Here is a 27521-nt window from a genome sequence, read left to right as displayed (position 1 = left end):
GCATTTATAGGGTTTTTCTCCAGTGTGGATTATCCTATGGCTAATAAGGTTTGAGCTCCGACTGAAGCTTTTCCCACAGTCTAAGCATTTATAAAGTCTCTCTCCAGTGTGGATTCTCCCATGTCTAGTCAGATTTGAGCGATGACTGAAGCTTTTCCCACAGTCCAAACATTTATAGGGGTTCTTCTCGTTCTCATTTGTCTGCTGAACTGTGGTTTCTTTGGGATCCTTGCCTCCTCCCCCACATCCAATAGATTCATACACTTTATTCCTTTGGCAGTTTCCCAGCTTCCTCTCTGACCTGTGCCAATTACTCCAGGCTTTTCTCTGTTCCAAGCACTGGGAAAAATTCCCTTCACCTTGTTTCAATAAGGTCCCCTGCAGTACCACTTGTTCAGGACATTCCTGCAGTGGATTCCCATCCTCGTTCTCACTCATTGTCTCATCACCTGCTGGGGGAGAGAGAGAATATAGGCAGGAGTCATTGCCTGGGTTAGTACAAAGGACAGAAAGGGGAATAGCAAAGAGGGAAAACACAACTCAGTAACTGTTGGGGAGACTGAGAATTTGGATTCTGCTCCCAAATCCCATCCAAACATTCACAGGGAAGTGAAGTCATGGAAAAAACTCCTGACAGCTAACAAGGTGGGTGGGAATCCATGAGCTGTATCTGCCATGATGACCTGACACCTGCTGACCACGGCCTGACCTGGATGAGATGAGGCAGAACTGAGGGGGCTCGGATTTTCAGCTTTTTCCTTCACTTGCCATATAGTTTTATAGACTTCTCACCTGTGCGGGTGCCTCTTGAGAATTTCCTTTCCTCGGAGGCTGGGAGATCTGGGACCCACGGCTCTTCCCCTGCTTCCAGCCGGGCAATCAGGTCAGGTTTGGGAATGGGGAGTCCTGCTCAGGGGGTGAAATCAGGTATGATCAGACTGCACTGAGGAATGGTGGGGTATCTGTCAGAAAGGGCACATCTTGAGTTTAAACTGACCCCATGATTTGCTGGGGGGCTGTGGGGTCTGAATAGATGGGAACATGATCATTGAGCCTCCTTGGGAGAGGCCGATGTCTGGGGGAGGGGGAGCTGTAAAACCCTCACTAGGAGTTTTCAGGATGTGTGGTCTGGGGGACTTGCTGAGGCACACACAGCTCTGGTGTTATACCCCTGCATACATCTAAGCATCCAGAGCCCAGAGCCCTCCCCACAGATGGAGCTAGTCCCAAGAAGGGAGGTGTATAGAGATCTTGTGTGTGAGTGAGAATTAATGCAGATAGGTTAACACATTGTTCCTGCCCCTGTGAAAGCTGAAGGGATGGGGATGAATTAACATGTCCATCAGGTTCATGACTCCCCTATCCCATTATAGGGGGTTTGGAGGTGAACGGCTCTCTCACACACTGGAGCTGTGGACTATATGACCCATTCCCCTCTAATGTAACTGACCAGGGAAGAACCTGACCAGATGCAGAAATGCAGGCCCCATGGCTTCAAATAGCTGAGGGAATAGGAATCCTTACCCAGCGAGGTCACAATCTCATAATTCGCCTGCATGACGTCCCTGTAGAGGGCTCTCTGATTAGGGTTCAGCAGAGCCCCCTGCCCCGCGGTGAAATACACAGCCACCTCCTCAAAGGTCACTGGCATCTGAAAAAACAGGTGCTCCCCACTCAGTACCTGCTGCCCCAGCCACAATCCCACTATTCATGGGGGAAGAAGCACAATGAGACGACAGCTCTGGGAGGGCGAGAGGAGAATACCACACCCACCCTGCTCATAGTGGTCAGGAGGCTGCAGGGAACAGAGAGAAGGTGAGGGCTCCTTGTCCCTCCCAGCAGAGGAGGGCAGGGTTTTCTCATTTGCCACACACCTACTAGGCACAGGCTGACATGGGAAGCAGACCTCCACGCAGGGGACAGGAATCCCAGCACCTTTCCTTTGTATTTCATCGCAATCTCTGCCGATGGGTTCAGGCTCCAGCACTCTGGCCTGTTTTCCCAGCCCTGCCCAGGGGGTTGTTTCCTGTTTAAGAAATGGGGGACTCTTCACCCCGCCCCTCAGGCCCTAGGCTGAGCATGTCCCAGCAGGATTATCACACCCTGTCCCTCTCCCTGCCTCACCCTGTGTATTTTCTGCCCCTCCCCATCTAAAACAACCCTCCCCATCAGCTCCCCACAAAATCCCCTACCTGAGCTGGATCCACCACAGCCATTTCCCTTCCTCGGCCCCTAGGAAGTAGGGATGATCTGGAGCAAAATGGGGTCGTTGTTCTGCAGCCTGTCAGGGTGAGAAGGGCAATTGGGGAGTTTCCTGAATTAGCATTAGTCCATTTCACACCCCGATTCCCCCCAGGCTCTTTCCTTGCAGACAGACACTCTAGACTCCGCCATGCTGGGAAAACCCTAAGTTACATTAATACAACACAGACCTGACTCCTCCCACCAGGACTAAATCCATGAGACACTTTAAAACCCTCCAAGGAACAGAGTCTCTGAGCCAAATGCTAGAAAAGAGCAGAATCAAAAGCTCCAGTTTGGGGGATCCCCCCAACACTGTCCCCAGGACAGCACATTCCCCCAGCAGCACGGGGACTAGGCAGAGGCAGGAACTGGCTTTTCCTCTCTCTGCTCCTCACCTTGTCCCAGGAAAGTCAATCTGGGTTGGAAACTGGGTTGGAACTTCCCTCCTCACTTATTGCTTCTGCTGTCCCTTTCAGTCTCTCCACTCTCCCTTCCACATGGAAGAGCTGGTTACTGTCCTGTCATTCCTGTGGGTGTTTCCTCTCCAGTAGCTACTGCCACTGCTAACAGGGGTGTGAGCCTGGGTGTGTTGGGGGCAGCAGCTCTGGGACTCGCAGACACCCCGGAGCAGAGATGGGGTGACGAGGGGCCATTTGTGCAGAGTCACTTTCCTGCTTGCCCCCTGCACTTACCCCCAGAGGTCAATTTCATCACCTGCAGTCTCTGGCTCAGGAGCTGATGCCAGCAAAGCCCTGGGCTGCCCCAGGGTGATAGTTCCAGTCACAGGAGGAAGTCCCCCCTTGGCTGGGCACAGAGGGGGCCTTAGTGATGGGTGTCCCAGCATAGATCCCCCTTGGCAGCAGCAGCTGCTCAGCCTGGGCTCCCAGATCACAATGGAGGCAGCAGCATCTACCCCAGAAAGCCCAGCTAGCTCTAGGGTTCCAGTATCCTGAGCACAGAGAGAGACTGACACTGACCTCTTTGGCCTTAGCAATTACCAGAGCCGCCCTGTGCTGCCCCTGCAGGCCCCAGGGACAGTCAGGCCAATGTTGATCTCATATGCCCATCTGGACTCATAGTGGAATCGGAGAACCAGTTCAAACTGGTATTTCATACATTAACTGGAACCGAATCTCAACCATAAATTTGTTTTACCAACTCAACCTCAACGGAACTGAACAAAAAGAAGTGGTGTTACCAGTTAAAATAAAGATTCAGCATTTTTAAGCTCATTATTTAAAAAAAACAAAAACAAAAAAAAACCTACAGGGATCTTATTTTCATTTAAGAGAACACAACAAACTAGCCAATATGCCAACTCTGTCCACATATCTATTCAAGTGACACCATCATAGGGCCTAATCACATCAGCCATACCATCAGGGGCTCGTTCACCTGCACATCTACCAATGTGATATATGCCATCATGTGCCAGCAATGCCCCTCTGCCATGTACATTGGCCAAACCGGACAGTCTCTACGCAAAAGAATTAATGGACACAAATCTGACATCAGGAATCATAATACTCAAAAACCAGTGGGAGAACACTTTAACCTGTCTGGCCATTCTATGACAGACCTGCGGGTGGCTATCTTAAAACAGAAAAACTTCAAAAACAGACTCCAACGAGAGACTGCTGAGCTGGAATTGATATGCAAACTAGACACAATCAACTCAGGGCTAAATAGGGATTGGGAATGGCTGAGCCATTACAAACATTGAATCTATCTCCCCTTGTAAGTATTCTCACACTTGCTTCTTATCAAACTGTCTGTACTTGGTTACCTTGATTATCACTTCAAAAGTTTTTTTTCTCTTACTTAATTGGCCTCTCAGAGTTGGTAAGACAACTCCCACCTGTTCATGCTCTCTGTATGTGTGTATATATATCTCCTCGATATGTTTCACTCAATATGCATCCGAAGAAGTGGGTTGTAGCCCACGAAAGCTTATGCTCTAATAAATTTGTTAGTCTCTAAGGTGCCACAAGTACTCCTGTTCTTTTTGCGAATACAGACTAACACGGCTGCTACTCTGAAACTAGCCAATAGGCTGGTGATTGCCCCAGAACGGCCTGCCCCAGGACAGTGAGAAGAGAATGAGAAGAGAAAGGGGACAGACCACCAGAGCAGAGAGGGAGAGGGGAAGCTTGGGAGCTGCCTGCACACCATCGGAGGCAGAAGAGGGGGCAGAGGTAGTTGAGCCACCTCTGAGAAGCTTCCCTGGGGAGAGAAGAGGTGGGATGCTCCCTGGGCCCTGAATTTCATAACTGTTCAAGTTGAAGGGCAAAGGTAATGGCTCCTCAACCTTCTCCCGGTAGACAGGCCTCCTCCCTCCAGTTGCTACACTTGAGGCAGGGTTCATGCTCCAAACTCGCTTCCCCACTGAAGCCAGCTGCAGGGCCCACTCCCAGCCTCCCAGGGCACTGTCTGATACATGCCTCCAGCCCCCAGATAGATTTGTTTCTCTCATACATATATCTTGATGCTAGATATCAGTCCCCACTGTCAGCACAGGACAAAGTCAAGGCACAATTTAATTACACCATAACATGGATGAAGATGGAAATGTTTGAATCACAAATAATGATCTCACAGAATCAATGTCAGACATGTCTGAAATTGAAAGATGAATTGGAACTTCTTCTGAAAGCGTGTGAAATCTCCAAAAAGAAAGCGATATCTGGATGAAGGAAAGCCCCAAAAAAGGATTGGGCCAATTCCTGATTCATTCGCAGATGGACCACATCTCCATAAGAAAGATAACATGCCAAACTACTGGGAACATCCGAAAAATGTCATGCCATGCTAAATCAACTAGCAAAAATTGTACTGGCAGTTCCAGCAACACAAGTGAGCATCAAAAGAAAATTTAAAGACTTCAAATGTATCCTTTCACTGCAGAGGTCCAATATGACAAAGAAGATGTTTAAATATGTTATTTTGGGTTTCTCAAACACATTGTTTAGGAAAAAATAATCATGTATATTTGACAACACAAAAATGTTAGGAAAACTCATGTAAAGTTAAAATTACAAAATAAATAAATCAAAAATCTAAAGAGTTTCCATTTTAAATTGCAGCTCTCTTTCATGGATTTACCTCCACTGAGATTGAAATAGGATTTAAACTGGTAACTGAACTTCTATTTTTGTTTCTTTGGGTGGCTTGAACCAGAAACGAAACTGAACCTATTGAATGGAACTGAACCTGAATCAAACCAAAACAAATACCAGTTGGATTCCTTGCCTATTGTTGCTAGCAGTGACTCTGGTTTGACACAGAAATCAGAGCAGGACCCTGTTCAGTCCTGTCAGCGCCAAACATTTATCATTCAGGAGTCAGACCCCCCAAACAATGAGATTGTTTTAAAAAAAAACAAAGACTAAATTAGGAGCAGAGGGTGTGTGTGTGGGAGGGGGGGATATTTGCCTTGTAAATTCTGAGCCCTTAGGGGAAAGTCCGCTGCCCCTGCCCCCACCACTTGTTTGACCATGTCTAGAGAAAAAGATTTCCCACTGGCTGCTGGGCAGGGCAGCCTCCTACCCCATGGGCTGGGGGAGCTGCCATTGTATCTCTCACCATCCCTCTCCCATCTCCTACTCTCCAGCTCTCCCTTCCCCAGCCAGTCTCTGCTTGCTCTCATATTCTCCCTCCAGCCACCCCACAGCACTTTCTCCTCACATCCCCCCTTTTCCTTCTTTTTATCCCCCCACTCAGAGTTTCCCTCTATTCCAGCTCTGTTCCCCTGAGCCCCAGAATTCGCCCCCTGCCCCCTGATTATTCCCTCAGCCTCCCTACATCCCCATAGCCCCATCCCGCCCCCTGCATCCCCGTTCACCCCCCTCCTGTCACCTCACACATACCTGTTCTCCCCCCTCCTGCCCCTCACGCATCTCTGTTCTCCCCTCAATGCCCTCTGGCTCTCAGAGCCCCCTGCCCCTCTTCAGCCCCATTCCCGCTTCCACCCGCAATCGATCCCTCCCACTCACTGCAAACCATGGGAGCTGGCAGCCACCTTTCCTCTGCCCAATGCAGGGAATCGCAGCCAGCCCAGCTGGGAGCAGCCTGGGGCATCCCCTGCCCCTGCAGACAGGCTGCACCGGGAGCGTCTCTCCCAGGGGACGGGGATGGTGGGCAGGTCTCACCTTCTTTCCACGTGGGGCTCTGCCTGGGAGCAGCGCTCTGGGTCCCAGTAAGGGGGGTCGGAACAGGCTGGGGTCTCTGCAGTGGGAGAGTCTCTCGGGGAGCAGCGGGAATGTTCCTCCCCCTCCTGCAGCCGAGGCCCTGGGGTCTCGCAAGGAACGTGGGTTACACCGCAACTGAGGCACTGCAGCGACCGCAATCCACTTCCTGCTGCCAGGCGGAGTGACCCCGGGAATCGCTCTGCCGGGCGCCTCCTGGGTCCTAGCGACAGCGACAATACTGGGTTTGGCCCGTGTGTGTCTGTCTGTCATTGTTATTATTTATTGTATCCTCATCCCCAGCCCGCCGGCAGGGTGGGGGTGGGTGGGGAGGGTCAATTGTCCAGGGGCCCGGTGATTTAAAAGGCGGATGGGAGTGAGATGTATTTTTTAAATAAAAATTAAGATAAAAAAGTTAACTAGATAAAGCAACACCACAACTTACCCATAGTGGGTTCTAATATGTTATCTGAAGGATAAAAAGTAGCATCGTAAACCTCAGCCATCCCTTTCTAGGGGTGCACTGACTGTTCTGCCCTGGGGCCCGGAATTGCTATTGTCGGGCCTGGTTACCCCCAGCATGTTCTGTCTAGGTTGACCAGACGTCCCGATAAAATCGGGACTGTCCCAATATTCAGCGGTTTGTCCCGTGTCCCGACGGATATATGGTCAGGACGCCATTTGTCCCACTATTTTGGCTCGGGGCACTTCTTTTTTTTGCTTCGGCGGCGCTCCGGCTCTTATTTTCTTGCTTGGGCCCTGCCTCCCCATGTGTCCCGATATTTTGTTCTTGTCATCGGGTCACCCTAGTTCTGTCTGTGTAATAATGTCTGATTTTGCCTGTTCTAATTTGGCCGCTTTGAAAAGTTGTGTGAGTGAATAATGTTATTGGCTGTCCTGTGAGACATGCAGTGTTTGGTAACTCAGTCACGCTGTCAGTCATTTTCCTTTTTATATTTTTACTGTATTTCTGTTTCTTTCTTTATGCACATTAATCAATCAAATAAATAAATAAACAGGATTATTGTTTCTTTCTTTATGAAAATTAATCAAATAAATACAAATGATTGCATTGCAGCCCCATTGCCCCAGACCCTCCCTCTCCGGGGAACCACATTCCCTAGGAGCAGGCAGCTCCTCTCAGCATTAAGGAGGCATTATGCATAGAAGGCACCATGTCAATGAGTGGACAGAGAGGAGACATCAAGATTGAACGTCTGTAGAGACTTGGGACATGGCGGTGATGGGTTCCTGGTCCTACATAGGCTGCCCAGAACCCAGAGAGGCAGGGGAGATGTTTCCCGGTGACACTGACTGTGGGTGGGATTCACGTTGGTAAGAGATTGACCCAGGGAGCAGTTTGTAAGATGTGTTCTCTTTTCTCCACATCATGTTCACTGTCTTCTAGCCCTGAGCTGAGCTGCAAGGTCTGCTCCCTTAGTTCAGGCCATGGAGTTGTCATTACTATGCCACCAGGTTCCTCTGGTTATTTGTAGAGTCAAATTAACCCTTCACTGGGCTGTAGGAAAAAATCCTCCAGTTCTCCCCTCGTTTCCCCACAGGGCTACCTGCTGCTCCTCACCCTGCCAGTGTAACTTTGGCTGCACAATTTGCCTCTGGTACCAATTATTAACATCTGTGTATCCTCTCCTTTGCTGCCCTGTCACAATTCGCTGCTTCTGCTTTTCCCCATCCTACAGTCCAAGGACAGTAAGTTGTGATGGATGGAGGCATTCCCACCACAATTTGGTACCTCTCACCTTTCCCCACTTTCTGGTCCAGGGGTAACAGACTGTGATGGATGGGGTTCATTTATCATAGTTTTCCCACCTCTGCCTTCCTCCATCCTTTGGTCCAGGGCTGGTAAATTCTGATGGATAGAGGCATTTCCACCACAATTTGGTACCTCTCACCTTTCCCCACCCTCTGGCTTTCCCTATCTCCTAGTTCAGGGGTAGAAAGTTGTGATGAATACTGGGTATTGTAGCCTGTAGGGCTAGCCCGCTTGTTTGCCTATATATATTTTCTTATGGATTTCTTATTTTCTTAGGGGTTTGACTATTTGTTTTATTATAATAGGTTATAATAGGTTTATAGATTTATATTAGAGTATTTTTGGCTGTAACGCAAGGGACCTACTGGCCACATCCTGTATGTTGAGCTAAGGCAAAGTTAGTGTACATATGTTTGGGACCTTTCCCCTAGATAGGTGGTGATGAGCTAAAGCATAAGGTCCATATATGGTTGCAACCTTTAACATATGTAACTTTAGCGCCCTCGTGGCCAAGATGGAGTCTGCTCTGCAGACAGCTCTGGCCAAGACAGGGCGCGCGCAGGAATGCAGCAGGAGAAATCCCTTCCACCCCAGGGGCACCTGTTCCAAACCCCCCAGAGTGAACACACACACCCACAGGAAAAACACAATGGATATAACAAAGGGAAATATTTATTTACAGAGGGATGAGAGGAGAAAAACAACAAGGGGAAATATAGGGAGAGCAGTAGAACAGGGCTGCCTCCAAGCCAAGGCCCCACAGGCCCAGTGGTAGCACAGTCTGGAAGGGCAGACACCGAGCAATGTGTCTGCACACATAGTTCAGGAGTCCTGAGCAAAGTTCCAGTCCAGGGGTGAGTCTTGGGTGCTCCTGGTCATCTTCGGCGCCAGTGAACTTTCCCCCAACAAACCCCTCCGGTGCCCTCTTCTGCCGCTCTCTGCAAAGCCACACAGAGCAACCACCTCCCCACTTAACTAGCTACAGCCTCCCTCCTAGTTCCCAATGCAGAGTCCCAAGCCCCAGTACTCACAGCCCCATGCAGCTCTGGGCAGCAGTGATACTGGGTCCAGCTCCGGCCTGTCCTTCTCGGGCGATTCCTCCCTGGCACAGTGCTCCTCCTGGCTCCTGTCCTGGGCTGTCCCTGATCAGCCCTGTCCTTCTCAGGCTTCAGGCAGGTTCTCTCTCCTTCACTTTTTCCAGGGCCTCCGGCTGCCCCTCTCTCTCCCTGGAGCTCCAGCGCTGCCCCCTGGAGTTTCCCTCCTTTTTTCTTACTCTCCCCCCTAGGAAAAAGATTTAAAGGGGCCATGCTCTCTAAACCCCAAAGGGGTTACACATAGATACATAAAGAATGCGTTGAAGCAGGGTGGTATGGGGGGCTACCTAAGTGCTACCTCTTTAAACTTAACAGGTACACCACAACTTGGAACTTGCAAATAACCGAAATAATCAGGTAGGACAGAAATAACAAATGTGAGAATGAGCTAATGTCATTAATATGTGTGTATATCTCATCAATATGTACAAACATACCAGCCTATGGAGTAAGTGTACCCCAACATTTCTGTGGGTGAAGAAACTAAGTGTGGACATAGAAGGAAGGCTCAGGTGTTCAAGCTCTATAAGGGGGGTGACCCACCATGCCAAAGAGGCTTCTTCATTCTTAGTTTATTACCCTTTTGTTTATTAGTCTATTAATCTGTTAGTTCCGAATTGTAAGTTTTAAATCAGTCAGTTAAGTAAAATTCTAAGTTAGCTTCTTCAGTCTTCTATAGCTTTTCAGCTTCTCCTAAGCTCTGCTCTTCCCACTCAAGAATTGAGGAACTAGGACCTGAACTCTCTTGGCATGCCAGAGACTAGGCTGGTTCTTGACCTCTTACCACCAGGTTATCAAGGAAGGGTGTGAGTATATTAATCAAAAGCTTTATAGTGCATAATATCACGTGTATCTCTAGAACAATATTATTGCCTTTGTAACTCTGATTATTTTACCATTTAATTACTGTTTGATTACTATTCCATTTATCTCAATAAAAGTCTTTAAGGCTACATTTGTCTCAGTGTGAGTGTCCTTGTCGTACATTCCAAGGGCCTTGCAAACTCTGTGTAGCCTGATTCTGGGATAAAAACCTTATCTTCTGATCAGATCAATTGACGAGCTTATTACCCATATTACCTAAAATAATAATATTAACCTCTTAAAATCAGGCAACAGTATGCCTGTCACAATTTGCTACCACTACCTTTACCCATCAATGCAGTATTGCCAATTTTGGGAGATCAAAAATCATGAGTCCGACCCCCAAAAATCATGAGATTGGCCCCAAAATTATAACATTTTAATAAAGTTTATATTGTGTTTTTAGGTCAGTCACGTGGTGTTTGAACTCTCCCTGCAGATCGCAGGGGTGTGCGCATGTGACAATTAGTTTTGCCCACTCTCCCACATACTAGGTAAGGTGATTTTGGCCCCTGCTACAGGAGCTCTTGGCCCCACATCCACCCATCTCCTGCCCAGCAATTAATCCTGTCTCCCAGTCTCCCATCAGTTCTGTCCCCACCCAACTCCTCAATTCAGCCCCCCAGTTCAGTCCTCCAGCCCCCATCATCACCACCCTATTGGTTCAGCCCCTGTACCCAATCAATCCCCATTGCACTCAGTGCACCCTCCCAGCACTCAGCCCATCTGCTCAGAACCCACCATCAATAGTCCCCCCACCCCATCAGCCCCCACCCTCCTCACTTCAGCCTTCTGCCTCATCTCTGCTCCTTAGGGTTCTTCACTAGGGTGACCAGATGTCCTGTTTTTATCGGGACTGTCCCGATATTTGCTTGTTTGTCCCGCGTCCCGACCAATGTTAGTCTAAGTCTAGTGATCAGTTCACAAGAGTTGACATGTCTGCTCTGCCCGGTCTGGATTGCACCCAGGACATGACAGAGCCTGAAACTGAAGAGGGATTTCATCTTTCATGGGAAATCTAAGTGTTATTATTTCCGAGTCTGCAGGTCACAACTCAGCCCAGACAAGGCTCCAGACAAGCCCCAGAAAATGGATTTCAGTTTTAAAGGTTCCAACACCACAAACAGAAGGAAAAGGAACAATTTGTGGCACAGAGACAGAGCAAATGTAACTAACACCACACATGGTTTGTTTGAGGGAGTCAGGGTGTTTTGCCCAGACTAATTAAGACAGAGCAGAGAGGGTGAAGCAGGGAAGAGGGGAAAGTGTTTGTTTTGGGGGTGAGTAGCCATTTACACACATAACCCCATTACTGCCCCTGGGACAAGCCAGGGGGTGCCGCTGAATTGCACAGAGATGGGTCAGGGACATGTTTGCTCCATCAGAGACCTCAGAGCGTAAAAAGACTGAGGGTTTGTCTGCACTGCAAATAAAGACCCACATCAGGGAATCTCCGAGTCCAGGGGCAATTGACTTGGCTTTGGGGCTAAAGTAGCAATGTCGATGTTTGGGTTCAGGCGGGAGCCTGGGCTCTGAATCCTGGCGAGGATCTCAGACCCCAGGCTGCAGCTGCACATCTATACTGCTATTTTAGCACTCCAGTCGGAGCCCCCATGACCCTGAGTCAGCTGCCCCAGGCTCTGAGACTCACTGCACTGTTTTTTTGTTTAATTTGGGGGGGGGGGGGTTCAGTGTAGACATACCCTGAATGAGGGTCCTGTGTTAATGAGCGCTGCAGCGTGTGATCCTGTCCCTAGAGATTATATAGCAAGGCACAGACAAAAGGGGGCTGAATTAACAGGGCCCAGACATCCTTGGTTCTGGCAATGCCTAACTGAAACTGCTTGACATTGCACCCTTAAAAATATGCTTTTACTGTAATATTTTGAGGGTAAAGTTGATATAAATCCTTGCCACTTTTCTCTCCAACAATCAAATATTGCTGCACAGATTTTCCCCTTTCTTCATTTACTAAATTTTACTGCACCTCCCTCAGAGACTGATCACTTTCTCTCTGGAGATGGATTACTAATATATTACCTGCATAAAGATTGTGTGTTTTTCCTTTAAACACCCAATTGATATGAAACCTTTCAGATTTTGCTTTTCCCCTGTCTACGTAGCCAATTTGTGTAAATCTTCTCAGATTTTTCCTCATTTTCTCTTAATTATCAAATGCTGAAATAAACTCTCCTCAACAGTCACAGATTTGTTCTGTCTCTAATTACTGAATAACGTAAGATTCCCTCAGTTTGGGAGGAGAACTATAAGGTGCCACAGGACTCTTTGTTGCTACCCTGAGTGATTCCCACAGCTGAGGGCATAGGCGCTGACTCCATGGGCGCTTCAGGGCTGGAGCACCCACAGAAAAAAACCGATGGGTGCTCAGCACCTGCATGCAGCCTCCCTAATCAGCTCCTCCCCCTCCCCCCAGTGCCTCCCACCTGCTGTGATCAGCTGTTCTGCAGCATGCAGGAGGCTCAGGAGGGAGGAGCGAGGGCGGGGCATGCTCAGGGCGAGGCAGAATGGGGGTAGGAAGAGGCATGGTGTGGTGGAGTTGGGGCAGGAAAAGGCGGAGCCAGGGGAGCACCCTCTGGCACATTACAAAATCAGCGCCTCTGGCTGGGGGTGTAATAGAGAGAGAAAGCCTGGAGTACTGGGCCTGGTGCAAGATCTGAGGCCAGAGCCAGAGGCTGTGAACCAAAGTCAGGCCATGTATCAAAGCAGATGTCCACAAGTTCAATGCCCAGTACATGAACTTGGCAAAGTTGTTGCTAGTGTACTAGACACTAGAGCTTTACATAAATATATCCCAGCTAGTACAGATACAGCCCAGTCTAGCACAAGAGAGGATGGTTTGACAAACTGAGGAGAGGGATATTTTGTCCAAGACATTAGGAACAAGGGAAGGTAATGTCATGACACACGTAAGGTGTGGTATAAGTTGTGTATTTTAGTTGTTTGTTTCAGTCTATAAATGTCGAGGTACTTTGCCTTAATTCCCTGTTCAGACAAGGGGGCAGTGGCAAGTCCCACCACTGACTGAGCCATTCCTGGCTGCTAGGCACTCGTGTGTCGGTGTACCTGTAACCACAGAGCCAGGGCGCTGGGACTGTGCCTAGGGGGTAACAAACCTGGCCCAGTGCTTTGTCACTGAACCGGGCCTGTGATCTTTCTTGATGAGTAACATCGAGCAGGCTGCCGTCTCTGCTGTTAATAATAGGGTAGAAGCACCAGGCAGCCTGAGCAGCATTACTAAGGCAATGACGTTCCAGCCTTCAGCACTTAGCAACACTGGGTAGTGCTGTCGATGTCTGCTGAACCAGCTATCTGCGCAGAGCTGGACAGCACACTGAAACAACACACACAAGGGCGGTTCTGGGAGAGGTGTTGTGGGGGCTGTAGGCACCCCAATATTTGCCTTAGCCCCCCTGTAGCCATCCCTCCGAGCGCAAAGGTCAAAGCAGCCACTGCTCTCTGGCTGCCCAGCTCTGAAGGCAGAGCAGAGAGAGCGGTGGCTGCTGGTGGTGGCTATAGGGGCTGATACGCACAATCTACTTCAACACCCCCACACAGGGGCTGGGGAGTTCCTGAGGATATGGCAGGGATCCAGGACTCTCACCCACACGGCACTGCCTAGCAAAGAGGTGAGCTCCTGGTCTCGCCTCCAATCACAGCCCCAGTTGCTCTTTGCAATAGCCAATCAGCGACCAGGGGATGCACATTTAAACACCCATTGTGGGAGGAAGCTGTGCTGACTTGGATGGCTCAAGTGCAATAGGGGGAGGTGGACTCTGTTCAGACATTTAGCACAGTCAGGCCCTGCCATGGAGTGATACCATTCAAAGCCCCATGCTGTTCTGATTAAGGTATTTTAGTGCTTGTGGACCCAGATTATATTCAATTGATTTTTAAAGCTCATTAGATTTTGGGTAAGTTTTTCAAAAGCATCTTTTCCAAAATGACTTATGGCTGGATTTTTAAAGGTATCAGGCACCAAAGGAAGCAGATAGGGGCCTAGTGGGGTTTCCAAAGCAGGTGAGGAAGCAGGGATAGATCCAGAAAAAGATTTGGGTGCCTGGCTGCTACTTTCACTTTAGGTACCTGAATCCGATATTTAGATGCCACTGATCCTCAACCCTACCTCCCCCACTCAGCTGCTGCAGTCCTTATGCACAGGAGCGCCGACTGCTTTTCTGCCACCCTAGGCGGCAGGAGGTCCCGCCCCGAAATGCCGCCCCCCACAGAGGTGGCGGAAGGTCCCGCCACCGAAATACCACCGTGGTCGCCGCCCCCCAAATTGTAGCACCCTAGGCGACCGCCTAGGTCGCCTAATGGGTTGCGCCGGCCCTGCTTATGCACCTACATTTCTGTTGTTAAAAACTCCCAGGTGCCTAAAAATTTGCTACTTAGGAGGCTCACAGCTGCCTCAGTCTAGGCATGTAGGTCCCTATTTCATACCTAAGCCCCAGCATGCTTCCCCTCGTTATTGTCACACAGATAGGAAGCAGAAGTCTGGAAGTCCAAAGTGCAGGCAATGCAATGTTTATTGGGGTTAGTTTCAAGCAAGTATATCCATAGTTCTGTGTCCCTGATGCCCTCCGTAACAGGCATAATTATACCTGTAGTGAGCAACAGAGAGTCCTGTGGCACCTTTAAGACTAACAGATGTATTGGAGCATAAGCTTTCGTGGGTGAATGCCCACTTCGTCGGATGCATGTAATGGAAATTTCCAGGGGCAGGTATAAATATGCTGGCAAGAATCAGTCTGGAGATAACGAGGTTAGTTCAATCAGGGAGGGTGAGGTCCTCTGCTAGCAGTTGAAGTGTGAACACCAAGGGAGGAGAAACTGCTTCTGTAGTTGACTAGCCATTCACAGTCTTTGTTTAATCCTGATCTGATGGTGTCTTTGTTTAATACCTGATCTGTAGTGCACGCCCTTGGTCCCATCCCTTACAATTTATGGCCATGTTCCATTTTGGGGGGTCTTGAGTCTGGAGGCTTCAGTACCACCCCTTTTGTACCGCATGGGAGGGATAACAAGTGAGGTTGTTCACTGGCCAAAGCCAAGCTTTTCTTTGGCTTTTAGTGTTTCTTATGCCTCCCCCCGCCCCCAATCCTCCTTGCCCCTCCCGACTGGTTGCTCGACCTTATCTTGAGATAGGAGCCAGGCAGCCTTCCAGTGTACGCATGTATATTCACTCCCACCATGCCCTGTAACAGTTTAGCTCTATTTCTTACCTTTTTCCTTTGTACTAAAAGCCCCATCTGGTTGTGGGAAATGCAACACATTGTGTCTTTGTTCTTTGTTCACACGTTAGTAAGGATATAAAAGTATCAAACGTCAAACCCCAAATTCTTTCTCAGGCTAACAAACAGGCCTATATAATAACAATGCTTCTCAAACTAAGCGTTCCCTTGTCTATCTTGCATGTGGGGCCCAGTTTCATTGAGCACTGGGTGCTACAGGCTCAGCAGAAATTGTCTGCAGTCTGTGCACAGCAGGTCTTTAAATAACTCCAGACTGATGGGACAATGAGCTTCTTCCTGCAGACTCTTGGCTGGCGTGGCAGCAGCCATGGCTCCTTCTGGGGAGAGGAGTCACCCCTAGATTTCCTCATGAGCTTCAGCCTGGAGCAACAGCGAGATGTTCCCCTCCCTGACAGAGACTAGAGCTTGCGAAACTGGAGAGAGTCACTAGCAGTGGTACAGCTCCTGGGGTGAGACTCGCCCACTCTAGCTAAGGACTAAAGGAATTAAGGCCTGGAACCACAAAGGGACCTCACAGCAGCAGAGCCGGTGTGGGCCCGGTGCCAAACATATGTGTGGGCACCCATGTGGTCATTATGGGCCCCTTCTGAATGTGGGGCCAGTGTGGCGGCACCACTGGCACCATATTAAACATGGTACTGAATCTCAGAGACTTTTTTCATTTCGATCGCACACCTCTTCAAGACTATATGTATTGCCATACACATTTTCCTCAGTCCCCAGTTTTTCTCATTGAGCTGTACCCATGTGGGTTTACCAGTGTCCACAGTGAGCAAAACTTTCATAGTGATCGGGGGAATCTCTCCATAGATTCATTTCCTTCCTCATTCAGAAGTTTTGTAGCCATGTGTCCAGTACCACCCTATTTCACCAGTCACTGTATGTTGTCCTGGTCTCCACTCAATAAAGTTCCACAGCCAGCAGATACCTGATCAGTTCTGACAAATCCCTCGCGAAGCCCCTATCCTGCCATTTGAACAAGCCACTTGCAAACACCATTTCCCCACCCTGGCGCAGTGAGCACTTAGCCCCTGGGAACCTGAAGTCACCAGCCTTTCTCTCTCTGCTCCCATCTACATGCTATTCCACTAAGTGGTCACCACCATCTCTCCCCATGCTTGTTTCCCTTCTACCTTGGACATGCTCCCCAGCCAGCTGGTCCTATTCTCCCCCTGCAAACCTGACCTGCTTCCTCTTTCCCGCCTCCCCTTGACATTCCTTTCTTGCTGGTGACCTCTGTTCCTTGAGGTTAACTCCAGTTTATTTATCTGCTCCTAGCTTAATTGTCCCATTGGCCATGGGGCCAATTGCCAGAGGCCAGCCTTAGACACCTGCATCTACTAGCTGCGGGAGAGGAGGCAATTCCAAGGCTGAGCATGCTTGAACCTTGTGACAGCAGCACTAGGGACTCTCAATCCTCAGCGCTGGCCCTAGGCAGCTGCAGTCTCTGCAGTTAGGTGCTTCCCTACTCCAGGCTATGGCTTTAAGTAGCTGAGATGTCCACCACCTGCAGCAGAGGCCACCAATTCTCATGCACCCCTCAGTTAGCATATAATTATGCAGAAGGTGCATTTTTTGTGCCTGAGGCAAGAATATAAAATTGCGCCCCCCCTTGGCTCCTCTGCCGTGCCCCTCCTTGGCTCCTCCAGCCACACCGTGCCGCGCCCCCCCTTGGCTTCTCCGGCCACATTGCGGCCATGCTGCGCCCCCCCCTTGGCTCCTCCGGCCGCACCGCCCCCCCCTTGGCCCCTCTGGCCGTACCGCCCCCCCCCCCGCCCCCCGGGCGTGGCTGTGCCGTGCCCCCCCCGCTCTTCCGGTCGCACCGCCCCCCTCTTGCACCTCGCTCCTCCGGCTGCGCTGGTGTGTAAACTATTGAACTTTTCCTCCTTGTGTGATCGGAAAGAAATCCAGCCCCTCTTCAGTTTTAAGCAATTGACTTGGTAATTTTCAATTGTGAATGTGCGCTCAATGCTAAAAGTATATGACTGACTGGCTGTGCTCCCCCCTCGCCCGCCCGCCCGCCAGCTCCTCCAGCCGCACCGCCCCCCCCCTTGCTCCTCCGGCTGTACCATACCCCCCCACTCCTCCGGCCGCGTCTCCGCCTCGCTCCTCCGGATGCACCGCGGCAGCGCCTCCCCCCTCGCTTTTTTTTTGTTGTTGCTTGGGGCGGCGGCAAAAAAGACCCGGCCCTGCGCTCCCCGCCCCAGCTCACTCTGCTCCGCCTCCCCCTCCCTGGGCCTGAGTGCGCTGCCGGTTGTTTCTCCGTGCTCCCAGGCTTCCTGCGCGAACAGCTGATTCGTGGGAAGCGGGGGCTCGGAGGAGCGGGGCGGAGCGTTCAGGGGAGGAGGCGGAGGTGGAGGCGGAGAGGAGGTGATTGCGCCCCTTCCCTTTGTGCACCCGAGGCAAGTGCCTCACTCTCCTCGCCCTTGTTACAGCACTGGTCTGAATAATTTCGGAGGCTGGGGAGCCAGGAGATTCCCCATCCTTGAGCAGCAGCTCTGTAACAAGCTCACACCGCCCCCCTCTGCTGTGGGACCGAGAACCTATGAAGACAGTGGAATTACCCCAATGTATAACCAGTTCCACCCAAAGCCTGTTGAAGTGAGTAGGAGTCTTTTCATTGTCTTTAATGGGCTGTGTATAAAGTCTAGAAGAGGTCCTTTGCTTCTAGGAGCACAGTGCATTCTAAAACTATGCTGCACTGGTTTACTATTGTAAACAGGAGAGTCTCACATTACCTAGTGAATAATAAACACCTCCTGCAGCACTTAACTTCTTCTGAGAGGTCTCCGACCCAATTACTACATGTAAACCTGCTTAGCTTACAAAGTCTGAAAATATCAGGTGGTATGGTTATAAAAGAAAGGCACTTCTGAATTCAGTAGGAGTTTTGGATGTGCACAGAAGGCTGGACTGGTTCCTGCATGGTTACAGAACTGCAGTAAAGTGGAACAATTTTCAGTTTGTGTGACTGGAGGATATCTGGATCCATATTGTAAGACTGTCCCAGATGACGAGGAAAAGTTGAGGTGCCTTTGCTGTTCTTTTGTTGTACTTTTAGTTTCTGTGGAGAACTTGCCAAAACAATATTACTGTCTTCTTCTTTATATGTTTTTATGGGAACCAAAACTTAAAAAAAAATGGTAATGGTTGTTGGAAATAGCAATTCTGGTCCTAGTTAGCATTAGGAAGATGCCAGCATTTGTTGTTCAATTTTATCCTACTTTTTCTACAGAAAATTACAGTGGATCAGTATTTGACTTGGTAGAAATGAAGTAACAGAGAGCGGCCCAAATTGAACTTGAGCGCTCCTGAATGTTGAGGGTTTTCAAATCTGGAAGGCAGGTGCTAGATTCCCTTTCTGAATATTAGATAAATCTGGAAAGGAAAGGCCAATGTCTGCTTCTATGTCTCAGAAATGGAAACTGAGTCACATCCTCCTGCGTGCCTGGTACCTAAAGCTCCCAGGTCCTCTAGTAGAGCCTTCCTTCCCTTACTTATCATTTTAACTTCTCCTGGTGGGGTCCACATATCTCCCTTGCTAGGCTTCAGATAGAAGTGCATTGTCCATTCATTCCACACAATTCCTTCTTTGGGGGCTGTCAGCTGATGTGTAGTGTAGGAAACTGCTCTCTGTAAGAATGTGCTCCTGGTTGCAGTTACTGATAGGTAGTTAATTGTAAGAAACTCCTATTGTAAAAAAACTGCTACCTGATGTAGCAAATGCCTCAGGTAGCAGTTTCTCATACTATACCCCAGCCAGCCAGTGAATTCCTGCAGGTGAGGGACATTATAACACCCCCCCCCCCGATCCCTACACAGGGAGGGAAGGTTCCTGAATCATGAGCCTTGGAAAATAAATGTATCAAATTGTTTAAAGCTGCAAACTTTCTCCTAAAAACTCCCTCTGGAACAGAAGTGGTAATGGTACAGTGAGTCCCCTCCAGAGCAGGAGGGATGCCCAATGTGGGGCATGTGGGACTGGGCTCCCTTTTTTCTCTCTCTCCCCTCTAGGACATCAGAAGCACCATGAGCAGGTATGTGGCTCCTTCTCACTCCCCCTCACTCTTCTCAGCATCAGAAAGGGGCTTGGGAACCTTATTAGCACATCTCCCCAGGGCACAACAGCACAATGTGTGGGACAGGGTCTCACTGCAAAGACCAGTCTTCCTGTGTTGATCCTTAACCACAGGGTGTTACCCTTTTATACAGGGCTGGAGTCCTAGGAGAAGGGTTATTACCCTAAACATGGTAATGTCCATCTCTGGGGGACTGGCTGCCTCAGGAGTCTGGGGATGGAATACGGGTCTTTCACCACTGGGTCATTGGCTACTCTTTTACCCAGGTCAGCAGTGATCAAAACATTTACCACCTAATTTTTGGTGACACAGGTGAAATCATTTCAGGAATGGGCGATTGGGGCTCTCAGACCAGTTCCTAGTGGGCAGATGCCCACCATGCAATAAATACAAGAACATGGGAACATCCTGGCTCATAGAAGATGAAGGCCAAGGACTGAACAACTCCCTTCTCGTCCCTAGAGCTGTTCTCCGGGTCAGTGCAGAAGCACATCAGTGACCACTATGCAGAAAGCTTGTGCTGCCATTGTCATTAGTTACTCAGCCACATTCCACAGAGAGGGACAAACAGCCTACAGGCTGAGGTTGCTGTGTCTCCCAGATTGGAGCTAAGAGAATCCCCAGGGGGCTGGGGGCTGTCTAAAGTGCTGCAGCCCAAGTGGAGCTGCCTATGGGTAGCAGCCCTGCCCAGAGTCAGTGCAGCAGAGTCCCCTTTGGCCTGGGCCTGCCCCTTCTGCTGGGATGTCTGACTGTCTTAGCCGGTTCCTGCACTGGGGCAGTTCTGAAGGAAAATCCCTCCACAGATGCCATTAATATTGAAGCTTAGGGTTTGCCACTGCTCCCAAACAGCCCTGCAGGCCCCACTCTGGGCTGGTCCAAAGGGCTGTGAATCCACCACTAACAGTGAATGAACTGGGCAAATTGTGGTTCCTTCCACAGTGGTAATGGGTAGTGGGGAGTGAATGTATCTGTCCAATATCCCTGTGTTTAAAGGCTAATCTCCTAACTTTAAGTCATCATTTTGAAATGCATCCGAAGAAGTGGGTTGTAGCCCACGAAAGCTTATGCTCTAATAAATTTGTTAGTCTCTAAGGTGCCACAAGTACTCCTGTTCTTTTTGCGGATACAGACTAACACGGCTGCTACTCTGAAACCTGTCATTTTGAAAAATGTGTCCTGCTTTGTGCCTCAGTTTCCCCATCTTTAAAATAGGGATCATTAGAACTGATTGGGAATTTTTTGATTAAACATTTTTTTAATTGAAAAATGCTGATTTGTCAAAACTGAAACTGTTTGAGAGTCAGGATCAGTTTCAACAAATGTCCCAATTCAAATAAAAATGTGGAAAAATAAGTTTCATAGTTGTCAAAATGTTTCATGTTGGCATTTTTTAAAGGAAAATCTGAAATGACTTTTTGATTTGAAATTTCAGCTGATTAGACTAACAAAAAGTTAGAAGAAAAGTGAAAATTAAAAAGGAATTGTTTGAGAATCTTCAAAATGAAACATTTTGATTCACTTGAACTGATTTTTCCCGTGTTTTGAGTTACCAAATATTTTTGAGACTTCAATTTTTTTGTTCCAGTTTGAAATGGAGAACATTTTTGAACTTTCCAAAATATTTGAGAGATGGGAAAACTAGTCTCTGCTCAGATCTAGGGGTAATTCTGTCCCACAGTGGGGCAGGAGTGAGATGTAACTATTGAGGGAATTTATAAAAGAAAATATCAGTCCTCTCAACACCATAAAGAAGTAGCCGTGTTTGAAGAAAAAAAGCTAGTCCTTGATCTCTGTGAGCCTCACTTTCCCTGTCTTTAAAATTGAGATCCTGTCTCTCTGGATGGTAGTATAACTTGCTGAGTGACAGTAAAGTGCACTGAAATGGTGTAACAGCTGCTAGCTTGGCCAATACAGCAGGGATCAAACTAAGGACCTTTAGTGCTTAAATAATGAGTATCTAGAACTTTACCTTTGGAGTCAAGCTCCCTAGCTGAGTGTTATAACAAACTCACTGTAGATTAGAGGTGGGACACACCACATTTACCAGTGAGTTATATAGTTCTGCTGGACAGATGGAAGCTCATCCCAAACACCTGAGGTCCCCAATGCTTCAAATCCATATAAGTCCCTTCTTATGTGAAAACCACTCTTAACCAACCCTAGGGATCAAACCAAACACCCTCATAACTGAGCACAGGAGTCTCTACATCTTGAACTAAGGAACTTGCTAGGGCTGTTACAGACTTGCAGTCTCTGTGGATTGGGCAAAGACAGAGACAACACACACTGGCCACTGGCTTACACTGCCATCAGAGGAAAAAGGCAAAATTTCTGATCAGTTTTAACCTAGCCACACTGGAAAAATGGATGTGGCTTTCTTCACTGCTTTGTCTGTCTCTATTTCTGGCTCCATCAGTTTCTCTCTCATAACCAAAATGCAGTTATGTTAACAAAGAGCAGGGACACCCCATAAACACGACAGCATGAAGTCTTGTCTCTTTCCCATGTTCCTTCCATTAGATGCTCTGCCATTGGAACTGAAGACAGGAAAGGGGAAATCCATGGGATCAGATGAGAAGGATACGTTTCCAGGTGGAGTTGCTGTTATCGTTGTTATTTATTATTAAATTAGAAGGAAAGACATTTCCCCTCCAAAATATCTTTCTTAACTTGTAGTTAAAGTTACTAGAAAGAAAGAAAGAATTATACAGCACAATATAAAAATGATTAGATTCTAAGGAAACTACAAGGTACGATTGCATCACTAGTTTGTCACACATTTGCTCATGTAGGCCGAGCTCTGTGTGTTATCCAGCTTTCCAGTGCAAATGGAGACTTGGTTATTGGGGCTAGCCAAAGTGGCTAGGAGGGCTGGCTGGGGTGCAGAGTTAGGGGCCCAGCTTGTGGTGGCTGGCCAGAGAGGGGAGGGAATGAAGGCTCCAGCTAGGGGGCCTGGACAGTGTGAGGTGAGACCCACCTATGGGGATGTTGATTGGAGGGGGGGCTTAAGGGCATGGCTGTGATGGCTGATCAGAATGGGGGGGAGGGGCATGGTTGGAGGGCATTCGGGACAGGGTGGGGGTGAGGGGACTGGCTCGGGGTGATGGGGGGACTGGCTGGGGGGCTGCGCATAGTGAGGGTAAGGGGCCTGGCTGTGGCGATGGGTTGTATTAGGGGAGAAGGGCCCAGCTGGTCATACAGCTCAGCCTACATAAGCAATGCAGTGTGCGAACCCTCTTAGCAGCTACTTGTCATACATATAGACATCAGCAGGGGGAGCCAGAGAGATTCCTCTGCCCACGTCATCCTGGGCCTCTGTGGACCTGACTTTAGTGGAAATTAGGCTTTTCCAGTTTTCTGATTGTCCCCAAAGTCAGCAGGGTTCTGCCCGTTTGTGCCTCGACCAGGCCCATCGGGTCCGGAACTAAGCGGATGTTCTCCAAAGCTGTCGTGTGACAGGCGCAGAAATGTCCCATCGAGCTGAGTGGGGGCCTGGCTTCATTGTGCACCAAAGATCCCGACATCAGCCTGAGCAGCCAGTTCACACACCCCGAATACACAGAAACCATCTCACCGACTGACCCCCAAACACCCTTTACTCTGCCCCGGCACTGCTCATGGACATTTCTGGGTGGGATTGTCAGGAGCATCTAAGGGAGTCAGTAGCACAAGTCAAGTCCCAATGGGCCTTGTGCCCCTAACTCCCTTAGATGTTCCTGAAAATCCCACCCCAGCTTCCTTTTTTGTATTTATTGAGGAAAATGAAGCAGAGAGGCTGCTCAGAAATGTCACACTTTTCCCCCTTCTCCTGGGTGAGGGGCTTTCCCCGAGAACCTTCCCTTGGGGCCAGGCTCTCCTGTGAGGGCTGAGCTCTGCCTGAAGCGCTCTGCTTCTCTCCCCAGCGAGTGTGACTCTGGATCCAGACACGGCTCATCCCTGGCTCCCCCCGTCTGTGGTTCGGAAAATTTTGACCTGGGACGTCATACGGCTGAACCACCCTGAACATCCCCAGAGATTTGATTTGTCTCCTTGTGTGCTGCGCTGTGAGGGATTCACCTCAGGGAGACATTGCTGGGAGGTAGAGGTGGACAGCCTGGGCTGGAGGGGTGGCCAGAGAGTCTGTGAAGAGAAAGGAGGAGCTCAGTGCGGCACCTGAGGGGGGAATCTGGGCTGTGCAGAGGTGGGGGTTTCAGTTCCAGGCTCTCCCCTCCCCTCCAACCCCCCTGTCTCTGAGCCAGGTCCCCCGGAGGATCCAGGTGTCTCTGGACTGGGAACAGGGGCAGGTGGCATTTTTCAGTGCTGATAGCGAGGCCCCAATCTTCACTTTCCCACCAACCTCATTCACGGGGGAGAGAATCTGCCCTTTCTTCTGGGTCTGGGGTGTAGGTTCCCAGCTCACTCTCTATTCCTGAGGCAGTAGGTGGCACATGGCTTCAGGTCTCATGAAATGAGCTTCTCCAGCCTCTAACATACCAGTGTCTTTGACCCTGCATGGCTCCCATGTTCCTGCAGAGACATTTAAGCACAAAGTGAACAGGCCAGAGAAGCTGCTGTCTCTGCCCCATCATGGGTCTCTCCTCTGAGGTACCATGACAGCTCTGCAAGGACTGGGAAATAGGGGTTCACAGTCTGTCTGAAGGGGGATTTCCAGGATATGACTCTGCGGTCCCACAAAAGGGAACATGCATGTCATGCGAAGGGAACCTAGTCATGGCTGTAATGCATTGCTCAAACTGTGACCTGCAGAGAGCTGTCTGGCCACATGATACAGGCTCCTCCCCCTTGTTTTCAGCTGCTGTGTTCTGCTAAATAGCCTTAGGCGCCTCCTTAGGATTCCTTCCCCAGGTGAGCGATTGCTGTGGTTGCCCCAGGAATGTTGAGGAGAGGGGAGGTGGGCCCTGCAGTCATGTCTGGGAGTAAAGATGGTCCGTGAGTCACTATGTCTACTGGGCTGGGTGTATACTGTGGGGAACCACTGAGATCTGCTGGTGTCAGCGCTGTGCTTCTGTTAATGTGTGCCCCTGCTGTAAAACATCAAGGCCTCTGCTCCCTGCTGGAGGGCAGCCACCATCTTGTGTCTGGTTAGATGCAGAGGGCCCAGTGTGTGGTGCTCACAGAGATTTTACTGTGTGCTTAAATAAAGGCCTAGAGATGGCAAGTCCCTGGCTGTTCTTGGTGAATTGTGACAATGCTGTGTGAACCATGGCCATGAGAATGGGATTGGCAGACACAGGGGAAGTGGGAAAACAATGGACCTGTCTCCTGGTTAAGAAGAAAAAAAGAAAAGGTGAAATGGACACTTACGGTGATGGGAGCAGAGGAAGTGGGACATCTAAAGAGTCTCTGGTTGCCTTGAGTCCCTGGTTGTGACGCACTGACATGCCTATCAGTCATGCAGTGATGTGGTATTAGAACATTGGACCATGTACAGAACAGAACCAGGGGAGATGGGGAGTGGCTGCCACTGTTAACACCACATCCCCAATACCAGTCCAGGCAATTGGGTCCATTCTCCTTCAAGGGACACCATGGAAAGAGGAGCTGGTGTGAGTGAGCCCTTGAATGTGAATGAATGAAGTCTGAGACGGTGATACTAGTATGGGCTCCAATCCTGTAATGACAGTGACTTCAGCAGGGGTATGGCTGGATACATCCCCAAGTGCATGGAATGGGGGATGGCCAGGTGTGCAACCTGTTGATACAATTGATGTAAAAGCCCATGAGATCCCTGTTAAGGCTTTGCACTAGAGGGCGGCTGTGGTGAAGTTGGGGTGTGCAGTGTGTTTTGAGATCTGTGTCAGATATTAGTGAAAGCCCTCTGCAGTGTTGGAGGGTATCCTCAACACTGCTGTAAACAATGTAAATGTAGAAGACTTTTTCCTTAAATTCTTATTTCCCGTCTTCCAAGGTTTTGGGTGGATGGGGAAGGTCCTGCCACATTGTGATCAGGTTTTGTCATGTTAGATACCTGGGTACTTGGGCTCCAGTTGTTAGGGGGCTTATTCCTTCACCCTCTCACTTCCCTGGTCCTTCTCGCATGAACAGGGAGCAACAATACCCGAAGTCCAAAGGCGCAAACAATTCAATGTTTATTGGGGTGAACTTCCAGCAAGCATGATTCCAGTTTCCTTCCTCAGTGTCCCCCTTCCCAGCTCTGACACCACAGAGCCTTGCCTGTCTCCCTGTTTCCATTCCCTGTTACCATTTCCCCCGCCTTAGCAAAACATGATTCCAGTTCCCCCACCCCCAGTCCCTGTTCCCATTCCCCCCCGCTTAGCAAAGCATGATTCCAGTTCCCCCACTCACTTCCTGATTGACTGCAGACTATATAGTACAACTTGAGTTCTGCTTAGCTATACCTTAACCAATCATTTTACTGAAATTTAACTAACCAATCCTAACATACTGTAACATGGTTATTTAACCAATTATTTTCCACCACCTTAATTGGTTTACACCCAACAAAATTAATTATACAGCAGACAGAAACAATTATAGAACCAGACAGAGACCATGCAAATAAACATACAAAACAATACAGAAGTGAGAATTTCACAACTACATCTATACAGACATAAGGGTTTTCCAGCTGTGTCTATTGATAAGTGAGTTCTTACCAGACAGAAAACTATCAAACTAAATTTCCTTTTACATGTTCTAGGCTCTTTCCTTTCTCTGGAGGTGATAGGAATATCAGGACAGAATTGTATTCCTAACAGCCCAATAGCACCTTATTTCCATGTGACTAGTTTGGAATGTGAGGATGTGACCATACACTTCCCAGTTTATGGCTGCCTCTGCTGCTTAGCCGAAGGCCTTAGCCTAAGAACCAGGCCTCAGACTGTTACAGAAGAGAAGGCCATTACAAATACAGAAAGTGATTTTGATTCTCTCTTTTATACCTCTATAACTAGCTAAGTGGTAAGAATACACATAAATTCTTAAAGTATAGGTCTTTACAGACAGGGCTGAATATCTATATCCTAACACTCCACCCCTTTTTTTTCTTTTTCTTTTGGGATCCTCCTGCCCAGGTATCCCTGGAAAAGCATAGGACATATGGCGACACATTTCCTGATAGGGCCAGGCATCAAGGTGGAAGGTGTTGATATTCCATTTGTCCCACTGCCCCTTGTGTAGTACAGTGCCCTGCATCTTCTCACGTACGGGCATACCACACCTATTCCAATTAGTGTTCCAGACTTCCCATTATAATGGGCCCGAGAAGGTTGGGTACGGGTTGTCTTGCACACTGCGGGGTGAAGAGGGCTTACTACATTACTTATAGGTTATTTTTATATGCAACATAACACAAGTACAGTTAACAATTCACAGCAACACCAAGTCCTGACCACTGCAGTATGGTCCAACATCCGAGCCACCACCAAAACACTGCCTCTCCTCCTTCGACAGGGTTAAAATCTTAAGGTGTCCATGTGCTGGCAGTTGCAGCAAGCTGCTTCTGCAGGTTTTGCATGCTTTTGTCCACATCATAAGTCCATTGAATGTTCACAGAGAAATGGGTTATTGTCCAAACCAACTTAACCACTTGGTATGGAATCAGGCAGTATGCCCCGGTTTGATTATTCACAGCAATAAGATTTACAGATCCATTTGTGCACCAAAGTCCAGATAGCAGCATATAGATGTGTGTACTTTGGTTAGGGGTTGGTGTAATTGTGCCCCCAGTAATAGGTACATTTCCAGCAAAACACCTCATAACAGTACACCCAATTGTCCACCCCTTGCCATAGGCCATTGATCCTGCTCCTCCATAGTCATAGGAGACGGGCACATCCAAACATCTTCTCTGGATTTACACCATTTTACACACCCCTCCATTGATTCCCAGTGAGCTCCTCCCCTTCTCATTATTCCCATAGGGCTTGTGGGGCCCACCTTAGTTGCCGTTCCATTTTACCATGGTAGCTATTACACAGGTGCTGGCCTTCTAGTTGAGCATTTTGCATTCCCACACACATCTCTTCTCTTCCCCCCCCCCCCCCCCC

The sequence above is a fragment of the Terrapene carolina genome, unplaced genomic scaffold (assembly GCF_002925995.2).
Source record: "Terrapene carolina triunguis isolate 2854851 unplaced genomic scaffold, T_m_triunguis-2.0 Scaffold192, whole genome shotgun sequence".
Lineage (NCBI taxonomy): Eukaryota > Metazoa > Chordata > Testudines > Emydidae > Terrapene > Terrapene triunguis.
The sequence above is the reverse complement of the archived record's forward strand: the minus strand, read 5'-3'. Positions refer to the sequence as shown.